This window comes from Rhinatrema bivittatum, chromosome 2, assembly GCF_901001135.1.
Source record: "Rhinatrema bivittatum chromosome 2, aRhiBiv1.1, whole genome shotgun sequence".
Taxonomy (NCBI): Eukaryota; Metazoa; Chordata; class Amphibia; order Gymnophiona; family Rhinatrematidae; genus Rhinatrema; species Rhinatrema bivittatum.
Genome location: NC_042616.1, coordinates 439,969,968 through 439,990,317, shown reverse-complemented (window position 1 = coordinate 439,990,317; position 20,350 = coordinate 439,969,968). Strand labels below are relative to the sequence as shown.

At 42.2% G+C, this 20,350-nt stretch overlaps 1 protein-coding gene across 3 annotated transcripts in view; it reads right to left on the bottom strand.

Moving 5' to 3' along the window:
• The window catches only part of CDH18 (cadherin 18), a 1,107,921-nt gene that overhangs the window by 268,476 nt on the left and 819,095 nt on the right, over nt 1-20,350 (bottom strand). Inside the window, exon 1 of one of the 3 annotated variants that reach the window (XM_029590321.1) lies at nt 4,324-4,386. The exons of the other annotated variants lie outside the window; for them this stretch is intronic. The gene's annotated coding sequence lies outside the window, so the exon portion shown is untranslated. Of the gene's footprint in view, nt 1-4,323; nt 4,387-20,350 lie in introns of those variants that run through there. 3 annotated transcript variants of the gene reach the window in all.

The following is a 20,350-nucleotide window of genomic DNA, read 5'->3' as shown; positions in this document are numbered from 1 at the left end:
ATTTTTCCTGAAAATTCATGGAAAATGTGATTGTTTATTGGTTTTACTCATACATGACAAATTAGGAAATATCGTACGATATTTTAATTCATGAAAAAAATGATGCACGTCCCTATTAATTAATAGCAGGTAATAGACTTCTCCTCCAAGAACTTATCAAATACTTTTTTAAACCCAGATACACTAACTGCACTAACCACATTCCCTGGCAACAAATTCCAGAGTTTAATTGTGTGTTGAGTAAAAAAGAACTTTCTCCGATTAGTTTTAAATGTGCCACATGCTAACTTCATGGAGTGCCCCCTAGTCTTTCTATTATCCGAAAGAGAAAACAACCGATTCACATTTACCTGTTCTAGACCTCTCATGATTTTAAACATATCTATCATATACCCCCTCAGCCGTCTCTTCTCTAAGCTGAACAATCCTAACTTCTTTAGTCTTTCCTTTTAGGGGAGCTGTTCCAACCCATTTATCATTTTGGTCACTCTTCTCTCTACCTTCTCCATTGCAACTATATCTTTTTTGAGATGTGGCAACCAGAATTGTACACAGTATTTAAGGTGCAGTCTCACCATGGAGCGATACGGAAGCATTATGACATGTTCCATTTTATTCACCATTACCTTTCTAATAATTCCCAACATTCTGTTTGCCTTTTTTGACTGCCGCAGCACACCTAACTGACAATTTCAATATGATATCCACTATGACGCCTATATCTTTTTCTTGGATGGTAGCTCCTAATATGGAACCTAACATTGTGTAACTATAGCATGGGTTATTTTTCCCTATATGCATCACCTTGCACTAATCCACATTAAATTTCATCTGCCATTTGGATGCCCGATTTTCCAGTCTTACAAGGTCTTCCTGCAATTTAGCACAATCTGCTTGTGATTTAACTACTCTGAACAATTTTGTATTATCTGCAAATTTGATTACCTCACTGATCGTATTTCTTTCCAGATCATTTGTAAATATATTGAAAAGTACGGGTCCCAATACAGATCCCTGAGGCACTCCACTGCCCACTCCCTTCCACTGAGAAAATTGTCCATTTATTCCTACTCTCTGTTTCCTGTCTTTTAGTCAGTTTGTAATCCACAAAAGGACATCGCCACCTATCCCATGACTTTTTACTTTTCCTAGAAGCCTCTCATGTCCATTTGGTGAATAACAGTTTAAGGACTTCTCATCCAAGAAACCCAGCTATGTTAACTGCCTTAGCCATATCATCTGACAATGAAATCCAGAGCTTTATTATGCATTGAGTGGAAAATAAGTTTTTCCAATTTCTTTTGAAGGTGCTAATTACTAACTTCATGGATTGTCCCCTAGGCTTTGTATTTTTTATCAAAGAATAAATAACTGATTTAGATCAACCCTTTCTATTTCACTCTTGATTTAATAGACTTCTATCATATCCATCCTCAGCCATCCCTTCTCCAAGCTGAACAACCCTAACCTCTTTAGTCTTTCCTCACAGAGGGACAGTTTCATTCCTTTTATCATTTTTTTTGCCCTTCTGTGTATCTTTTCCAATGCAACTATATCCCAACAATTTGTTAAGATATTGGGGAGCAGGAGGGGGAAATTTTCAGTCTATGCTACAATTTATTAAGATATTGGAGGACAGGAGAGGGAGATTGGCCATTGCTAGTATATCTTCTTTTTAGTTATCCAGCTAACTTTTGACCATTTTATACAGTTAGCACTGAATATCAGTGCTAACTATATAAAATTGAGGCATGCCCTCACAACACTTAGTACACCACTTCTAAATCCAGCTAAATTGTGAGAGGGTAATAAATGGGAAATAATAAGACATCAGGTTGTGTCTGGATAACTCCAAAAGTTAGTGAGTCAAAAGCTTTTAAAATTGATTTCTAAGATGTGCTAACATGTCAGTGTGCATTAAATACCAAATTCAGGGCCTATCATGCATTAAATTCAAATTAATGTGCATCATCAGTAATACCTGCTTACTGATTGCTAGTAATACAAAAATGTTCTTAACACATGGAAATATTAATGAGCTGTGTCACATGCAAATGCATGCAAATTAGCTCATTAATATAAAATAGCTTAACACAAATCATATTAATCTTGGTGATCTGATTAAGTTTTAAAATGTTAATAATACATCAAGAAAAGTAGCTAACTTTGACCGAAAGCACTGGTAAGCTAATTCACTTGCCGGCATCTTGCGGTCTTACCAGTGAACAAAAAAGGAGCACATAGCACCATGCCCTTCACATAAGACTCTTTCTCTCCATCAGACCCCTTCCCTTCTCAAGCAACATCCACACCCAACAGAGATAACCACAAAAGACAACACCCCATCCCCTCAAGCATACAGTGTTCCTTGAGCAAACCCCGTCTCTTTGGTTCCCACCTGAATGCCAAAGAAAACCCACAAGTGTCAAAATCCCCTCCCCCAGTTCTCTTTTCTTCCTTTTATCAAAAAAGTGAGGTGTTATGTTCCAGCGGGCAGGAAAACTCCCCAATTATTCCTGCCTTGTCTGTGCCCATATCTAAAATAGAAACTGCTGAATCAAGGCTCTTGTTTGCTCTACACAGCAAATTATAAAAGAGAAGTTCACCCTGGTACAGAAAAGCTAAAACATTTTCAAGTATATTTTTATGTTAGAGGTATAGCCTATAGAACAGACCTATAAGTCCTATATATGCATTCCATTTCACCGGGTATAATTAGAGCGTTAGTCTTCGGAGGTGCAGGATATTTTAGAGAGTATCTGAACCTATGTCTTGAATTTTTCTTCTAGTGACTTTACTTAAACTGAAAGAACCTATGAAAATCAGAATCTGTGTAGATATGTATCTGCTGTTGTATTAGAATGAGAGAGGGAGAGAGAGAGAGAGAGAGAGATCAACAATAAATACCTCTTTAAGTGGTGCAACAGTGTGTTCTATACTTGATCAAAATAATGCCTATCATCAACCGATGATCAGTCAAGTTATCTGACCACTTTTTCAGCACATCTTGGACTATACAAGTTCACTGGATAATATACATCTGCTGAAATATTTCAAGATATAATTCACCCTATTCCCAGTACATTTAATTACAGTAATGACATTCTGGTATTATGGCACAAACCCAAGTTTAGCACAACACTGTAGTACAGGCAATCATTGAATGCCTTGCAGAAATAAAAAAAACAAAACAAAATTGGTACTCAACAAAGTTAAGTGTGCATTTAATAAGACCACATTAGAGTATTATAGCTACATCTTCTTAGCTGTCGGCATGCAACCTAATCTTTATAAAAGGAGAGGGTAACAAAATGACTACAAAAGTGTCAATGATGTATGCACATTTCTAGGAATGGCTAGCTATTCTGCTGGATTATATTAAGGGATTTTCCATTATCAGGCACTCTTGAGAGATCTTAATAAGCAGATTAATGAATTTCAGCATTCATCCTTGTTTCCACAGGCTTTGCATACAATTAAGAAGTTCCTCAATTCAATTACAACTCTGGCATATCTTGATCCTAATGTATGCACTGAACTAATTGTTGATGCCAGTTTATTAGACCTTGGAGTCATCTTAACTCACTACAAGCCAGGTGTCCTCTCAACAAAAGATATTCTCCTATGCCAGCAGAAACTGGAGAAACGGACATTTTCTCAACAAAGAAGAAAGAGCTTAGCATTGCCACCTGTTCTTGTATGAGGTTTCATTCACCATAGTCATAGACCATGAAGACCTCATTTCTATTTTGGAAAACTAGAGAAAAAATGTCAGCTCATTTTGCAAAGTGGGCTTTCTGTATGCAAGAATATCAATACAAATTTATCCACAGACCCAGCACAGAAAACAGTCCTGATTATATTTCACAGCATCCAGCTAAATCCTATTATAAGCATCAGACATAATCAACATGGCATTGTCAGCATAAAAAAAACTTCTCAAAATAAAGTTTTGGGTTCCCTGAATGGACCATCTCACGGAGAATATTATCAAAAACTGTTTTGCTTGCCAACTAATTTCCTCAGATACAAAACCTGACCATCTACAGATGTCTCCATTATCTCCAACTCTCTGGTATGAAACTGCAGCTTACATTTATAGCCTACTACCTAAGAGCCAAAATAACCTTGTCACAATTGATGAATACTTGAGATACCCTGACATTCACTTTCATCTCATGCACAACTCCCACCAGTGTGATTCTAGCACTAAACGCAGTTTTTTTTTTAATTATTATTTTTGATTATGGCATCCCTTGGGCAGTGAAAACTGGCATCGATCCTCCATTCAATGTGCACACATTTCTTCAATTTGCTGCCTACCTTGGCTTCACTCACTGGAAGATCACTCCATGCTGGCCACAAGCAAATGGAATTGCTGAACTCTTTAACAGTACCTTAGGAAAAAGAGTACAAACAGCTCATGTGGAACGGCAGTCACGAAAACAGGCACTCTACCATTTTCTACATAACTAAAGAAATGTTCCTCATTCCACAAGCAATAAGCAATAAGCAATGCTTCTCCAACTCAGTTCATCGTTAACAGACCAATTAATCTTTACTTTCCAGACGCTGAGTTCCAACAACCCCAGGAGGATGCATGCATCGAACAAGAAGACTCAAGGAAAATAATAATGACAAAAATGAAGCAATGCGCAGACAGTGGAAGAGGAGACGAGTCATCTGCCTTCAAAGAAGGAGACAGTGCTTGTGCTCACAAAGAAGATCATCAAAACTTTTTCGGCATACTGTCCAAGATCTTATCAAGTTACTGCCAAGAAAGAAACTATGATTGCTGCAGAACAGAATACTTATGTATTACCAGGAATGTTTCACATTTCAAAGTGATTTCAAATCCCTCTCAGCTTGTCCAGCAAAAAGGAGAGACTGCTTATACCTCCTGAAAATCCTAGTGAGGCTGCTGAAGTACCAGCAAAATTAGGGTCAGTAGAATTTATCAAATGCACAAAATCAGGAACTGCTACAAATCCAATAAGATAAGAAAACTGTCAGTATCAAATATTGAGGACTCTGGTATTTTGTGGACTGTTGACAAAGTTAAAGCTGATTGAAATAAAGAATAAGGGAGAGGGGAAATAGTTGTAAAATCTTCAATGAGTATCCACGGGAGTTTGTTTGCCAGGTCATGTCAGACTGACGAACTGGAACCTTTTATCACTAATCTAGAAACTTATTGAATTTGTTTTGTTTTCCCTATTGCAGTTACAATGGAAGTTGGAGGCTGCTGCTGGCCTCAAACTGGTACCTTTCTACCTTAATTACCACTATCACTCCAAATAATTTGTGTTGAGAGATGGTGGGGGAGGAAGACTGTCATAGTGCCAGACCAGAGGCAGGTTCAGAATGATCCTGGTTTCATAAATGAATGTTATTCTGCTACATTTCCTGGAGTTATGTTTCTTTTATCTTTTTTCAAGATGACAGACAAGAAAACTATGGGATTTCCAAAACTGTGCTGCCCTGTACTGCAGCTTAGGAAACCCCATGGTATTTTCCCTGGCAGTAAAACACTGCCTTGGAAAAGGCCTCAGCTTAGATGCCCCTGCAAATTCCACACGATGGTGGCCACAGGGTTTGGGGCTGCCATGAATTAAAGGGGCTGAACTGTCCCAAATAACCTCTTCAAGGTGTGGCAAACAGCCCAGGGATTTCCAATCTACCCTCATTGGTACACCTTGAGGTGGACAAAGTCCCCAAAATAAACTTTATAGATCTTAAAATGAAGGTGCAGTCTCCACTCACAAACCCTCAAACCGCACCCCTTTAACAAATTTCTGCCCAGAGGCAGACTCCGCCCCTCAAGTTACCCACCCTAGTGAATCCTCCCCACCTTCTTTATAATTACCAAATGCTCTGGTAGTTTAGTGGGGTCCAGAGTGCCATCCAGGCTCCAGACCCAGCCCTGGACATTTTCCAAAATGGCACCAACCGCCCTATCAGATGATGGGACAGAGACAAGCAATTGGCCAGCTGGTATTATTCTGGAAAATGGCTGCCCCAGGGTCTGGAGCCTAGGGGCACTCTGGGCCCCTACTAGACTACCAATACAAATTTGGTAACTCCAGGGGGGTGAGAATGGTGAGTTAATGTGGGGAGTGAGGGACTGACCTCTGGGATAATTTTGAAAATGGGTAGAGATTTGAGAGTAGGGCCTCCTCCACAAATTTAAAGTTTATTGTTAGGACTTTGGCTGCCTGAGTTGTGGTAGAGAGGGTGGAACAGGGGCTTTTGAGACACCCTCAGGAGGGGGCATACTTTGGGCTACTCTGGCCCTTTCCCTGCAAGACCCTGGAGCATTGGGATATAAACTAGCATCCCTATACTCCCAAGGAAAGTCAGCTACAACTCCAAAGTTGTAGCTGACTTTCCAGAAAATGACATGATTATGATTTATCTGGAAAGTCATATTATTTGCATAAAATTAGCTAGTAAAGACCTGTGTTTTCATGCATTTATAAAGCAGACATTACAATTTTTTGTATTATTGGGGGAAGTAGCATGTGTTATTGTCACAACTACATGGGATTTGCCTAATACTGCTTAGTAAATGACTTACAATAGGATAAAAATATTTTCATATATCAAAGTTGCCAAATATATTTTTCGTTGTAAATTGTTCTTGATCCTTCATGTGGAAGAATTGTATGCATAAATATGAAAATTAAATGTGCTAAAGTCAATTAGTATGCATAAATGATAAACAAACTTCATTTTCAATCAATTAAAAAATGGATCTCAGTTTAAATTGCTGACAATATATTTTTATTGAAACAAAGCTAGTCGAAACTGAAGTTTTCAATAAAGAAAAGGCTTCTATTTTTTTTTAGATTGTTTAAATTCTGTTATCAATAAAACAAGATTCTTAATATTTTCATTTTTAAAAACTTGCCCAAATCCTCCTTTTCCAATCTGTTTCAACCAGCAAGTATATACAGTAAATTTATAACTGTTTAGAAATATGTCTGATCTTTGGTCTTCAAGAACAATTTACAACCAAAAATATATTTGACAACTTTGATATATGAAAATATTTGTATCCTATCGTAGCTCCCTTATGGTCTTCAGATCTCCTTTTATCATTTCTATCAACTGCTTGGCTGAAAATACACCTAGATCATTACCCCCCAAGTGAATGACTATTGCATCCAGCCATTGCAATGTGCTCAATCTGCTCCACAGATCCGCAATCAATTGCTCCCATTTCATTCCTCACCTTCCCATCCATTTCAGGCTGACACCCCACAGTGCCAAGCCCAAAAGCATGCCATATGGTCTTTCCTGCACCCTCCTGGCTGCCCAGTGTACGAAGGAATGTCTATTAACCATGCTATCTTCCTTTGCCTCCACGAACCTGCGGGTGAAATTAATCGAGTTAGTTACCCATTTGTGCAAAGTTTTACGTGGGGTAGAAGATAGGATAGGGTTAGACCCTAAGGAATATGGAACACATTCGTTCAGAACAGGGGCTGCAACAAGCGCAGCACAGGTGGGTTTGCCAATGGAAACCATCTGTAAGATCAGCAGATGGCAATCGGCAGTGGCCAATCGGTATGTGAGGCCGGAGTTTGCACAAATGGGCTCCTCGGCGGGTGTTCGAAGGGCTACTGATGCACCCCTGGAGGAAGGCAAGGGCCTCCTCGCTGCCTTTACTTCTGGAAGGCAAAACCGCATACGACGATCCACTCGATTGGCTAATTCTATCATGCCATTGAGGTCGTCTGGAAGTTCCTTCGCTGCTAGTTCATTCTGAAGGTGCGAGGCTAGCCCTTCCAAGAAGATCCTGTGGAGGCATTCCTCTCTCCAATTTAGCTCTGTGGCTAGGGTGCAGAATTCTGTTGCATATTCTGTTCGAGTACCCTGTCGCAACCGGAGCAATTCCGAGACAGCAGTTGGTTTACAGACAGGCTCATCAAATATCTGTCGGAAAGCCGACAGAAACTGATTCAAGTTTCCAAACACTGGGTCTCCTCTTTCCCATAGATGAGAGGCCCAGATCAAGGGCTTTCCGTCAAGCAGAGACATATTGTAACTGGTTTTGACCAGGTCACTAGGAAACTGAGCGGGCAACAAGGAAAAGTGAACCTGGCACTGACTAAGAAATCCCTGACCCAACTTTGCATCTCCGGGATATCGAGAGGGTGCTGGGAGTTGCGTGGGAATTACATGCCCAAGATCGCCCACGGTGGCCTGGACAGTGCCTTGCTGAGTAGGGTGGCCTCCTTGAGCCATGGGCAGGGACGGCAGCATGGGGTTCATGGGCCCTAACGCCTCGAGGCATTGGTTCAGGCCCTCCACAGCAGATGCAAGGGCACCCAGGGTCTTTTGCTGATCCTTCAGACGCTGGGCCATTCCAGGAATGGCCTGGAGGGCAGATACCTCCGCCAGGTCCATGGACTTGGCAATCTGTTATGCTCAGGCTTGTGAACCCTTGGGCTGATGGGAGGATGGTATACCTTAGGAGGAAGATCCATAGGTTCTCCCGTTGGGTGGTGAGGCAGGAACAGAAGACGTGACCAGCTGACCCTCGGCACTGGGGACTGAGGCGACTGTGGAGGCAGATGAAGGGTCGTGATGTCGAGGAAAGGAACTGTGTCTTCGCCACTGGAAGCCCGCGGTCCCCCCAGGAGGAGCCCGTAGGGACCCGGACTGCTGGGACTTAGGTGGACCTTTGAGAGGTCAAGGAGTCAAGCGTTCGGTGCAAGGGCTAACTGGAGCTTCACCCCTGGAAGCCCGCGGTCCCCCCGGGAGGAACCTGTAGGGACCCGGGCTGCTGGGACTTAGGTGGGTCCTTGGAGATGATGGTCAAGAAGAAGTCCAAGGTCAAGTGCCAGAGGGTCGTCGCTTACCAGTCCGAGGTCACACACCAAGGGATCGTCGCTTGCCAGTCCGAAGTCACACACCAGGAATCATCGCTTGCCAGTCCGAAGTCACACACCAAGAATCACCGCTAGCCAATCCGAAGTCAGGAACCAGGAACACCAAGATGAGACAGGAACCAGGAACAAGGATCCGAAGCGCAAGAAGACTCACCGAAGCAAGCAGAATTAAACAGCGCTACAAGAGAGGTTGCCAAGTCGAAGAATGAGCAGAGGAAGTCTCCTTTTATACTTCCTCTGCTCTGGCTCATAGGGAACAGCTGTGGATGGTTAAAGGGATCCGGTCCCTTTAATTCTGAGGAGGCGCAGCCTCATGCCTAAAGATGGCAGCGGCCATCTTGGATTTCCTCCGTGGAGGATAGGCTGCAGGGATTCTGCGAGGAGGGAGCAGGGACGGCTCCCCACCAGGTGGTCAGACTGGGGACCCATGCCAAAGCCTCGGGCACCGGCCCAGCGATTATATCGGGAGTTGCTGCGGCGGATCGATGCCGCGGTGAGGTAGGGGACTGCGGTCATTGCCATCCACGGCAGCGGAATACAACAGCAGCTCCAACTGCCTCCTATGGTCTAGATAATATCAGCACATCTACCTGACCTGAAGCACTGTGCCAGTCTGTCCACTGTCCAGGCCGTATGTCCCTACAAGGGCCAGCCTCAAACGCTGTGCCTGAGTTTAGTTCTATTATTTCTAATTTTAGTTTCATGTATTTGTGCATCACTTCTTTCCAGAATATTCTTTTTCCTGTTTTGTAACATTTGGAATGTAAGAACAAAAAAAGCTGACTTATGATGTTTGGAGCTTGCATATTTCATATGCTCAATAGTTTTCATGATCTTCATAATATGGGACATTTTCCCTAAGTCTTTCTTAGGTGCCAATATTAATGTTTCTAGTACTATAGAAAACTGGTGGTAGTTGCACTCTAGTTCATCCTCTGTGTTCCCATAGTTTACAGAGGCACTGTGTAAACTACAAAGTCAACATAGGTTGATAATGTAGATTTTGTCTTGAGTAGCGGTTTTCTTTCTGAGAGTTCTTCAAGTTCTTTTGTCATCAGCTGAAGTGCATAAGTACAGTTAATAGCTTCTGGGTATTTACAAGGGCTTGACCTCAAATGCTGTGCCTGTCTATCCAGGACTTACATCCCTAGAAGGGCTTGACTTTAAATGCTGTGCCTTTCCATCTAGGCCTTATGTCTCTACAAGGACTTAATCTCTAATGCTGTGCCTGTCTGTCCACTGTCTAGGCCTTACATCCCTACAAGGGCCTGACCTCTAATGCTATGACTGTCTGTCCAGGCCTTATGTCCCTAAAAGGGCCTGACCTCTAATGCTGTGCCTGTCCATCCAGGCTTTATGTCCCTCCAAGGGTTTGACCTCTAGCGCTATGCATGTCCGTCCAGGACTTATGTCCCTAGAAGGGCTTGACCTCTAATGCTGTGCCTGTCCATTCAGGCCTTACATCCCTACAAGAGCTTGACCTCTAATACTGTGCCTGTCCATCAACTGTCCAGTCCTTATGTCCCTACAAGGGCCTGACCTCTAATGCTGTGCCTGACCATCCAAGCCTTACGTCCCAACAAGGGCTTGACATCTAATGCTATGCCTGTCCATCCAGGCCTTACGCCCTACAAGGGCTTGACCTCTAATGCTGTGCCTGTCTGTCCAGCTTTGACCTTGGATATTTCATTTGCTCAATAGTTTTCATGATCTTCATAATACGGGCCATTTTCCCTAGATGTTTCTTTTGTGCCAACATTAATCTTTCTAGTGCTATAGAAAACTGGTGGCAATTGTACTCTAATTCAACCTCTGTGTTCCCTTAGTTTACAGAGCACTGTAGGGTACAAAGTCAATATAGGTTGATATTGTAGATTTGGACTTGAATAGCAGTTTTCATATTTCTGAGAGCTCTTCAAGTTCCTTTGTCATCAGCTGAAGTGCATAAGTACAGTTAATATATTCTGGGTATTCACTAGATGCCAACGGAACCACCACACTCTAGGGACCAACCCATTCTATGGAGCCCTTTCCTGCACAAAGGAAAGGGAACTCTCCCCGGGTGTAGCCAGCCTATCTCTTAGTACCCGTTGACCCATGTTGAACCAGAACCGCTGTTCACATAGAAACATCCTCCATGTCGTCTCGCCACACTTGAGGGTTCGTGCTCCACTCTAGGGGCCAACCCATTCTAGGGAGCCCTTTTCTGCGCAAAGGAAAGGGTACTCTCCCCAGGTGTAACCAGCCTATCTCTTAGTACCCATTGACCCATGTTGAACCAGAACCACTGTTCACATAGAAACATCCTCCATGTTGTCTCGCCATGCTTGAAGGTTTGTTCTTCACTCTAGGGGCCAACCCATTGCAGGGAGCCCTTTCCTGTGCAAAGGAAAGTGAACTTTCCCCAGGTGTAGCCAGCCTATCTCTTAGTACCCGTTGACCCATGTTGAACCAGATCTGCTGTTCATATGGAAACCTCCTTCACATCGACTCACCATGCTTGAAGACTTGTGCTCCACTCTAGGGGCCAAGTACTTAGCAACTGGAGGTAAACTATGGTAATAGTGTAACAATCTTATTTATAATAATCCACATTTGTTTAAGATGCCAATAACCATATATTTCTTGCAACAACAACCCTCATACGGGAGCCCAATCTTGACACTTGAAACATGTATATTTTTTTCATTCACTTTAAATATATATGGGATTTATAACCCATTACAAAGTGAATAGCTCACCATATATATTATATAATCATCTGGTTTGTTGTGATAGCTCATTATTCAAAAACAACTGTGAATCTTGATTGTTTTTTTTCTTATTTTGCCTTTTTTTTCAAATTCAATTGATTTCTTATTTTTAAAGTCCACACAATTTGTTCACTGCAAAATGTATCCACAGATAAAGAAAATCGAAAAACCACTTATCGTGATGTTGAATCGCATTGCAACTTCATGTGCCCTTCCCAAAATGCCCGAATCTGTACCGCAGTTTCAACCTTAAACTGCTTTCTCCACAGGAAAAAAAAGAAAAAAACCCATCAAGGCTCACAGTCATTTTTGAATAATAAGCTATCGCAACAAACCTGATGATTATATAATATATATGGTGAGATATTCACTTTGTAATGGGTTATAAATCCCATATATATTTAAAGTAGGGATGTGAATCGTGTCCTCGATCGTCTTAACGATCGATTTCGGCTGGGAGGGGGAGGGAATCGTATTGTTGCCGTTTGGGGGGGTAAAATATCGTGAAAAATCGTTAAAAATCGTTAAAAATCGAAAAATCGAAAAATCGAAAAACCGGCACATTAAAACCCCCTAAAACCCACCCCCGACCCTTTAAATTAAATCCCCCACCCTCCCGAACCCCATCCCTCGCCGGAACATCGTTAAAAATCGAAAAATCGAAAAAATCGAAAAACCGGCACACTAAAACCCCCTAAAACCCACCCCCGACCCTTTAAATTAAATCCCCCACCCTCCCGAACCCCCCCCACAAATAACTTAAATAACCTGCGGGTCCAGCGGCGGTCCGGAACGGGCTCCTGCCTCCTCAATCTTGTCGTCTTCAGCCGGCGCCATTTTCCAAAATGGCGCCGAAAAATGGCGGCGGCCATAGACGAAAAAGATTGGACGGCAGGAGGTCCTTCCGGACCCCCGCTGGACTTTTGGCAAGTCTCGTGGGGGTCAGGAGGCCCCCCACAAGCTGGCCAAAAGTTCCTGGAGGTCCAGCGGGGGTCAGGGAGCGATTTCCCGCCGCGAATCGTTTTCGTACGGAAAATGGCGCCGGCAGGAGATCGACTGCAGGAGGTCGTTCAGCGAGGCGCCGGAACCCTCGCTGAACGACCTCCTGCAGTCGATCTCCTGCCAGCGCCATTTTCCGTACGGAAAATGGCGCCGGCCATACGCGTATGGCCGGCGCCATTTTCCGTACGAAAACGATTCGCGGCGGGAAATCGCTCCCTGACCCCCGCTGGACCTCCAGGAACTTTTGGCCAGCTTGTGGGGGGCCTCCTGACCCCCACGAGACTTGCCAAAAGTCCAGCGGGGGTCCGGAAGGACCTCCTGCCGTCCAATCTTTTTCGTCTATGGCCGCCGCCATTTTTCGGCGCCATTTTGGAAAATGGCGCCGGCTGAAGACGACAAGATTCAGGAGCAGGAGCCCGTTCCGGACCGCTGCCGTTCCGGACCGCCGCTGGACCCGCAGGTTATTTAAGTTATTTGGGGGGGGGTTCGGGAGGGTGGGGGATTTAATTTAAAGGGTCGGGGGTGGGTTTTAGGGGGTTTTAGTGTGCCGGCTCACGATTCTAACGATTTATAACGATAAATCGTTAGAATCTGTATTGTATTGTGTTCCATAACGGTTTAAGACGATATTAAAATTATCGGACGATAATTTTAATCGTCCTAAAACGATTCACATCCCTAATTTAAAGTGAATGAAAAAAATACACACTTTTCAAGTGTCAAGATTGGGCTCCCGTATGAGGTTTGCTGTTGCAAGAAATATACGGTTATTGGCATCTTAAACAAACGTGGATTATTATAAATAAGATTGCCACTCTAGGGGCCAACAACCTATTCTAGGGAGCCCTTTCCTGCACAAAGGAAAGGGAACTTTCCCCGGGTGTAACCAGCCTTTCTCTTAACACCCGCTGACCAATGTTGAACCGCTGTTGACATGGAAACCTCCTCTGCTTCGGCCTTCAAAATTTTCGTTTATATATCTGCTACATCCACCAGATTTTAAAAGACCAGCGAGAGTTAACTAGATGCCAACGTAAACACCCCACTCTAGGGGCGAACTCATCCTAGGTAGCCCTTTCCTGCGCAAAGGAAAGGGAACTCTCCCCGGGGCCAGCGTGTCTTGCCCCTATCAAAACCACAGGGACCAGACTACCTCCGCTCTGACAGCTTGTCTTGCCCCTATCAACTTTCTGCCACTCTTCCTTCCTTCTAAAGACCAGATGACTCACTCTACTCCTTGTGGTGTTCTTGCCACTATCATTGTTCCTCAGTGTGTTTATGCTAGTCTTTCTGCTGCTTTGTCCCTTTATCGGCACCTTGTGATTTTTTCTGACACTCTCTCTGCTTGCTATGTTCCCCCTTCATTGAGCTGTAGGATGTTGATGCCACTTGTCTTGCCACTTTGCCTGTCATGCTGCCTTCGGGGGTTCATGCAACTGTTATCGGTGCTCTCATTTGAAGCTGTGGTGTGTTTTTGACACTCTCGCTGCTGCTTTGCACCTCTGTTAAAGCACTCTTGCCACTCCTAGTACCCCTTTGCCCCTTTACAGTGCCTTAGGCTATTCATGCCACTTTGGTGCCACTTTGCCACAGTCTAAGTACCTTGGAGCTCTTTTCTCATTTTGATGATTGCTCCCCAGATGTTTCATCAGAATTGATAAGAAAACCCCAATTCTGCAGCCAAAAATAGGCTGAAAAATATTCCCCCATTGACTTTAATGGGAAAACGTAAAACGAATAAAACTAATCAATGAATTGGTTTTTCCCCCTATGAAACTAATGCAACAAATTTGGGTCCTGGCGAAATGAAAACTGAATCAAAATGAATTTGTTCCTTCTGCACATCCCTAACATCCACGGATCCAGTGCTGATCATCCCATCTTGGGGGGGTATTACAAGGACCAGAGGTGGAAGAATGATTGTCAGAGGCAAGGGCAAAAAAGTTTCCTCTGGTTTCAAGCCACCACAATGAACCACTAATCTTGCATTACTGTAAAGAAAGAATCTTGGTTGCCCATTTCCATGTCAGAAGCCCACTTCCTGTGGTTGCTCCTGTGGGAAGTGTTCTTAAACTGTTTGACAAAGAGATTGAAAAAGCAGAAAGAAAGGCACTGGAAAAGACAATGGTGACATTTCCATTGCTCCTGGAAGTATTAGATGTGCAAAAGCAACTTAGTGGAATAGCAAGCATGGCTGGAAGTATTGGTTTGTAAGAAGGGTGATGCCGGTTTAAATCAACCCACATGCTGCTATCTGCTATGATTAGGGCTCACTATGGGGTTGATTTTAAAAGGTGCATGCGGTTCCCGGCGCGTGCACATGGACGCATGAATTTTATAATCTGATGGTGCATGCAGGGGGCTGGAATTTTGCATGAGTACATGCGGTGATGCAGTTGGACCTCCCCAGTTCCCTCACAGTCCACTCCAATTAAGGAGCAGACTGGGAGGGAACTTCCCTACCCCTCCTAGCTAACCTTCCTTTCTTTTCCTCTCTCCATCCCAACCCCTAATGCCTACCTAGCTACCCCAAACTTTTTAATTTTTTTACTTACTGCTCATTGGGAGCAGAAGCAATTTACATGTGCCAGCTGGCTACCGGCACATGCTTCCCCAAGACAGTATACAGTGGTGCTGTCATTTGTATTCTCTGCAGTGATCTTTGTTTTAAGAGCTGCTGCTTTAACTAGACTGCTTTAACTAGACTGCTTTAACTAGACTGCACTGCACCAACCTTCAGCTTGCTCTCAACACCAACAAAACGGAACTCCTTCACATCTCCTCGCACCCCCCTGACCTCCTACCTAACGACCCTAAACTTAACCTCCTCACAGCTCAACCCTCCGTTAGAGACCTCGGAGTCCTTCTTGATCCCAACCTAAGTATGAAACCTCACATCAACTCCATCCTCAAAACTGGCTTCTTCAAGCTAAATGTACTAAAGAAACTCAGACCCCTGCTCTACGCCCATGACCTCCGCACAGTGATCCAAGCTACCCTCACCTCCAAACTAGATTACTGTAATGCCCTCCTCTTAGGGCTCCCATTGTCTTCTATCAAACCCCTTCAACTTCTGCAAAATGCTACTGCAAGACTCATTACAAACACACGCAAACATGACCATATTACCCCCATCCTCAAGGATTTACATTGGCTCCCCATAATGTCCCGTATACACTACAAAACTCTGACCATAATTCACAAGTCCATTTACACCCACAACTCCAACTGGCTCGACCTCCCTTTCACTGCCCCCCTGTCCACCCGAGCCACCAGATCTACCAACAAAGGCACCCTACACGTTCAATCCTTGAAACAGGCACATCTCTCCTCCACCCGAGACCGTGCCATCTCTATTGCCGGGCCCGTTCTCTGGAATACACTACCTGTCCACATGCGACTTGAACCCTGTGCATTTAAATTCAAAAAGAAATTAAAAACTCTCCTGTTCAACCATGCTTACACAGAATAACTCCCTCCACTCCCCCTCGCAGTCCCCTTTCAGGTAACCTCCTTATTAAGGAGACTTTCATTGTAAATTGTTTTGGTTATTACCTTCTTGTTCTCCTATCCTTCCTACTGCCTTTCTGTTCTTCCCCCCGCCCAGTTACATTCCCCTGTTGCAATGTATTTTCCAATCTTTCAGTTACTATGTGAACCAGTATGATGTCCCCACAAATACCGGTATATAAAAGTTTCTAAATAAATAAACAAATAAATAAATAAATAAATAAATATTTTCTGCATTGATTCTTGCCTTGGCAGCTGCTGATCACAGTGGATTTCAGTAATTGATCATAATTTGCCCCAATACTTGTTTTTTTAAATAGCTGCTAATCACAGTGAAATGTTGTCTGCACTTATTCTTTACTGTTGATCCTAATGGACTACATTAATTTTATTTCCTATGCTATATCTTTAATCAGCTGTCAAAAAAAATCCAAAAAGATTTTTCTCTACATATGAATGTATTTGCACACAAAAGTTTGATTCACATACTGGTCATGTCTACAGCTGTGCACTATATTAATTTTATTATTATTTTTTTCAATAAATATTGCTGAGATTTAAAAACAAAAAATCATATTCTTTTTGTTTGGTAGGCTCAAGATCTATGGTGTCCTGGGCTCTAGGTGTTGGTTTCTGAGTTCACAGGACAAAGGGTATTGAATCATTGGCCCATGAACACTGGGTATTGGGCTATTGGGTGGCTGGTCTTGAGCTCCTGTGCCCCAGGATGTTAGATGTTGAGTCCTTGGCCTATGGCAATTATAGTGATGGATATATTTTCTGGGATCCTGTGCTCAGGGTGGCTGGTTCATGAGTTCCTGGAACCTGCCACACAAATTTTCAAAGGGAAATTTTGTATGCAGTTTCTCTTTTAATATCTGTGCAATGTGCAATGAGGGTGGGGTTTGCAATTACTTTCATGCTCCCACACGCCACCCAAGATCTGCTCCTTGGTGGCACAGGTAAAAAGTACCATAGGGCAATTTTCGGAAGGTACATGCCTAGTTACCTAGGTTTAAAAGCCGCAAATTCAAACCCCTGATTCGGTGAGGGCCAATGAGGGCCTGAATATACCGGAACAGGGAAGTATATCATCTATGGACTTGCTTAGCCCCTCTACATTACCATCAGAACCTGGGGGTGATGTCAGAAAACCTAATACAGGGGGGAACCTCGAGGTAAAATACACCTTTCCACAATTGAAAAGAGCTGATTTGACAAAACCAACATCTATCTCTCTTGACTCAATATGGAACGCTATCCAGTCTTTAAATGATAATATCTATAACAAGATGTCGCCAGTATATACATACATGGAGAAAATGGATACAAGACTTATGGGAGTTGAGAAAGAAATGAAAATTGATAAGGAGAACATTGCTAAACTAAAAGTTGAAATAGAGAGTAATAAAGTCTTATAGAGTGCAATAATAAAAGAAAATCAGATTTTGACTAATAAGTTGGAGAATATAGAAAATACCCTTAGGGGGAAAATTTACGATTTATTAATTTCCCAAAAAGTCAATTAATTTCACCCAAAGAGATGTGGAAAAATATATGCTAGAGGTTCTGAAGGTACCAGAACAGGCCTTACCTGTAACATCTAGGATATATTATATACCAAGTAGTAAAATTAGTAAAGAAGAAGGGAGAAAAGAAGGCAAAGATATACCTATTGATGATCCTGTACAATTAAACTTAACAGAATTCCTAGAAACATCATAGAATGATCAAACTATACCAGCTACCCTAGTGGTCTCCTTCCGAATGGAAGCAGATAAAGAATGGTCATTAAAAATGTTTTTCAGACATAGATCTGAGTTGTTTATGGGGTATAAGGTGAATATATTTCCTGACCTTTCAAAAACAACTCAAAAAAGAAGAAAGCAATTTCTAGTTTTAAGATCAAGAGTTTTGGAAATTGGTTCAATGTTTTTGTTAAAATTTCCTTGCAAGTGTTTAGTCAAGTATCAAGGTTTATCTTATGTCTTTTTTCATCCAAATCAGCTCACAGCTTTTTTGGTTGGGAAAAAACCAATGCCTGGAAGTTCATCTCCTATAGATTAGGGAATTTTGACATAAAGATTTGTTCATTGATGATATATATCAACAGTGCTTAGTTTCTATTTTTCTTTCAAAAATTTGCTTAGACAAAGAATTCCTGAGTTTCCTCTCTCTGTAGGTCATCAAATTTTCACAAGAGACAACTGTTCTGTTAGTATGTCTCACGTTGAATGTCAAAGTGGCCCCTAACCCCCTACACTAATACCTAAACCTCACCTTGAGTTACTAGGTGGGCCTCCCATCGGGATACAAATACCTATCTAGGGAGAGGACACTATGGCTAGTCTCTCTCTCTCTCTCTCTCTCCCCCTCTCTCTCTCTCAACAGGCCTTTCAGGAGACAATGCACTAACCCTCTTAACACAACTGAAAAAGATGTAGTGTAATTAAGTAGCACTTTGCAAGCCCACTCCTCCTCTTTTTTGGATTTGCATCACACCATACAATATGGTGCTATCACATACATTAAAGGCATTTTCACATGGATTAAGGGCCTATCGCATGTGTTAACGGGGCTTTTCACATGTGATAAGCCCTTAACGCCTTACCGCATTTTGATAAATGACCACCTAAGATTTTAACCTACAACTGCTTAGTTAAAATGTTAACAATGTTGTTAAATTGCTTTAAAAAATATATGTTCTTAAGAGAGACCAATTCAGTGTTCAGAATATGATAAACTTGTCTGGCTAAAGTAACAATAAAGAAAATGTAAAAGTATAAATCATTGACAGCTAGAAAAAAAAGCTGAAATTGAAGTATAAGCCAATACAGATGTCACTTCTTGATGCCTCTAGGTTGTGAAAAATGGGGAACACCAGTTCACTCCAAACTGAAAGGACTGGGAATGAAAATCTTCTGTGTGCATTGAGGGGGAGGGGATGCTTTATGGTCCCTGTGTTCTAGTGACTGGGCCCTACCCAGGCTCCTGTGTCCCATGCTTTTTATTCTAGGGCACAAGTGACTGATGATGTTGGATCTGAATCTTCCATGGATTTTTGGAAAATGATATGCATTCAGGAACTTGAGCAGATCTGGAACATCATACCCACTTGTTGTTAATAGACTTATATTGGTCTTGAGAACCTCAAACATGCCCAAATTGCTCTTGAAATGGTGCAGTAAAGGCAGGCTTCATCTGTCTTTGAAAATCTCAGTAGTGTAGCCCATGGAGGAAATATCTGATCTTTTTTCTTTACATCCCTTATGTCTCTCTTGCCACCAATACCTGGTGCAAAATTTCCATCAGGAGAATAAAAATAGCCAAATACTCCATGTTTCCTCACAAAGCAGAAGCACCAGCAGTGTGTGCCACACCCGCAGAATCATGCAGTTATTTTTATTTGCCTACAGGTTGAACAATTTTCAGACAGACTATTTACCCAGGTAAATGTCACTTGAAAATTGCCCTCCTGATGCACAATTATTAGTACAGCTTTTTTTTGTTTTTTACACAGGCACTTTATAACTAATTTCTGTGTTAAACCTGATTAGAATCTTCATTTACACAGAAGTGGACTATTTGACCATAATTACTGGCATTAATTCTTAGCACACTTTTTCCATGCAAAAATTTAGAATCACATAGGTAGTTATTTAAGACCAGAAAAAAGTGCTAAGCATGTGCTAAACCAGGGGTGGCCAGCCCTGGTCCTCGAGAGCCCCCAAAAGACCAGGTTTTCAGGATATTCACAATGAATATGCATGAGATAGAGTTATATGCATTGCCTTCATTGTATGCAAATCTATCTCATGTATATCCATTGTGTATGTGTATATATTGAAAAGCTGGCTGTTTGGGCTCTTGAGGACTATAATTGGTCACACCTGCATTAAACAATACAATTAATCAACTATTCAGTAGTGTAGTTTGTTACATTGGCCCCAGCATAATAAATAGGGGTGGGAAGAGATAAAATTAAATTTCATTTTTCATTTCATTTTTCATTTCATTTTTTTTTTTTTTGGGTGGGGAGCTTTTCCCCCAGGAATTTTGTTTCGTGCAATGTTCCTTTTGGTTCTTTAGTTTAAAAAAAATTGAAATAAAAATTGAAACCCCACACCAAAAAAATGGATAAAACAAAAATGGACAACAGAAGAGAGAGCTGCTTGACCCCCCTGTTTG